We start from the raw sequence: 2,500 nt of genomic DNA, 5'->3' as shown, positions 1-2,500 counted from the left end.
CCGCGGGGCGCACCGACCCTCTGCTTCCTGGAGCGACAGACTGCAGCCTGGTGGATGGGGACAGCCAGCGGTAGATAAACAAAGTCAGTAATCTGCAGCAGCATACTCGTTAAAGGTCATCTAAAGAAAAAAAAATGTACTGCATGCCAAGTGTGTCGGTGATACATTGGGTACACCTTCTCATTGTCTCTTATGTGTGTCTCTCAGTGAGAAAAACAAACAAAAACAAACAAAAACCACCTACAACAACTACAACGACAAGAAAGATAAGGGGGGCAAAAGAAAAACAATGTGTAAAATGTATGGTGTATATAATATGGTGGGGGGGGGGGGGGTGAAAAGGGATGATTACCGCCCCCCCTCCCGCCCCCCCCCGTCCCCCCATTTCCCCCATAATAAACAAAGTTGTTTGTTTTTCCCCTTTCAGACACTTCCTATGATGTTATCGTTATTTATCTATTTTTTGTGTGTTTTGTTGTTGTTGTTTTTTATTGCGACGAATAGAACCTAGCTGTATATACATATGACAAACTAAGAATATACGGATGAGGTCAAACAAACAGTTTGAGAGAAACTGCACGCATATGCGCTTGTGCATGGGCTTGAAATGGCTGTGGGTGTCGGTCTTCGAAATGTGTTTGGCTAGGCCTGTACTATATTGTGTGTTTAAGTGGCTAAAAGAAAGCAAAATGCTTTGACGAAAGTGTCAACATAGATGAATATCGCATAATTAATGCATGGCTATGTTGAACTATTTATTTTGTTAATTTTTATGCTTTTGAAAGAATAGGACCTGTTTGGAAGGAAGAAAGAATCATTTTAAAAATAGCCTACGTACTGGTAATCAATGTTATACTGTTTATGCTGCACGATTTTCATGCTTTCCGTTTGGTTCTGTTATGTGCCTGAAACAAATTCGGTCAGATTTTCCATGGATGCGTACAGGTGTAATGAGGATAAAGATGATTAAGTTTTATCTGCCTGTTTTTCAACACTTGCCGTTTCCCTGCAGATTGGATTGGGTAGATTTTGAAAGATTTTTTTTTTCAGTGACATGAGTTTATGATTATCGTGATGAAGGATGTAGTTGAATGATATATGAATGTTCTTTTGCCGCAATTGAAAAGACAAATTAAGATTACCTGCAAACAAAAAACAAAACAAAACAAAACAAAAAACAACAAAAAACCAACAACAACCGAGTTAATAGGGGGTGAAAGAGAACAGAGGTGAACATAATGATGACCTGCAATGACACTGTTTCAAGAGGAAAAAAAAACCGAAAAAAAGGAACCAAGGCTAACCACACTTGTACTTTTCGTTTTCTTTGAGAGTGGTCGGGAGGGGTGGGTGTGGGTGTGGGAGTGGGGGCTTGGGGGGTGGGGGCGGGGGGTCGGGGGGAGGGGCGGAGTTCTCCTTAAAATATTATATATATGGATATAACAAAGGTGAAGTTGTAGGGAAGAGATGGAAAAGGAGGAGAACAGAGAAAGTGAATAAGAACAGATGTATGTATACGTTCATGTTGCATGTCTGTTCATTTCTATATATTCCCCGTGTTTTCAAACGAATAGACCGAGAGAAAATACTGTTTAGATTGATGTGGGAAGACACAGAAATCTGAATCAGAGACACAGCAACAGAGATACAGAGAGACACATGGACACATAGAGACGGGGACACATAGACAGGGACACACAGAGACTGGGACACATAGACAGGGACAGATTGAGACATGGATACATAGAGACGGGGACACATAGAGACAGGGAAACATAGCGACGGCGACACATAATAATGATAATAATAATTCAATTCAATTCAATTCAATTCAAAATACTTTATTATCTGCTTCAACCAAAAACAGAAAATTTTCTTTAGGCTCACTTAAAATAAAATGAAATGCCCGTCAGCAAAAATCAAAGAGAAAAAAACAAACAATTGACACACCCTTCACTTATCACCATGCACACGTCAATTATTATCTAAAAAGAAAAACATGTGGGTAATAATAATAATAATAATAATAATAATAATAATAATGGTATAGCGCTGAATCTTGTGCAGAGACAAATCAATACGCTTTCGCACCTGTCATTCACACGCATGCATATCTCAAAAAACTGGAGAAACTGAAGACAAGGAAGAGGCAGGGAAGGGAGGCTATTTTGGGAAGAGGTGGGTTTTAAGGCCAGGCTTGAAAGAGCTGAGCGCGGAGGCCTGATGAAGCGAAAGAGGAAGTTCATTCCAATTGCAAGGTCCAGAGACAGAGAAAGAACGGCGGCCAACAGTCGAGAGTTTGAATCTGGGTATGTGTAAACAGAGTGGATCCGAAGCCGAACGTAGAGGGCAAGATGGAGTGTAGAGGTGAAGGCAGCCACAGAGATAGGAAGGGGCAGATTTGTGAATACATTTATGGCATTGAGTGCTGATCTTGTACTTTATTCTGTGTTAGACAGGGAACCAGTGGGGATGTTGCAAAAGAGGAGTGGTGTGCTCA

The 2,500-nt window shown here is 40.7% G+C and overlaps 1 protein-coding gene across 1 annotated transcript in view; it reads left to right on the top strand.

Annotated features, from left to right (window-relative positions):
- Window positions 1–2,500, top strand: part of LOC143301247 (uncharacterized) — a 17,276-nt gene that overhangs the window by 12,365 nt on the left and 2,411 nt on the right. Inside the window, exon 9 of the mRNA XM_076615386.1 lies at window positions 1–2,500. This exon is cut by the window's left edge and continues 594 nt beyond it; it is cut by the window's right edge and continues 2,411 nt beyond it. The gene's annotated coding sequence lies outside the window, so the exon portion shown is untranslated.

The sequence above is a fragment of the Babylonia areolata genome, chromosome 27 (genome assembly GCF_041734735.1).
Source record: "Babylonia areolata isolate BAREFJ2019XMU chromosome 27, ASM4173473v1, whole genome shotgun sequence".
Taxonomy (NCBI): Eukaryota; Metazoa; Mollusca; class Gastropoda; order Neogastropoda; family Buccinidae; genus Babylonia; species Babylonia areolata.
The sequence above is the reverse complement of the archived record's forward strand: the minus strand, read 5'-3'. Positions and strand labels throughout refer to the sequence as shown.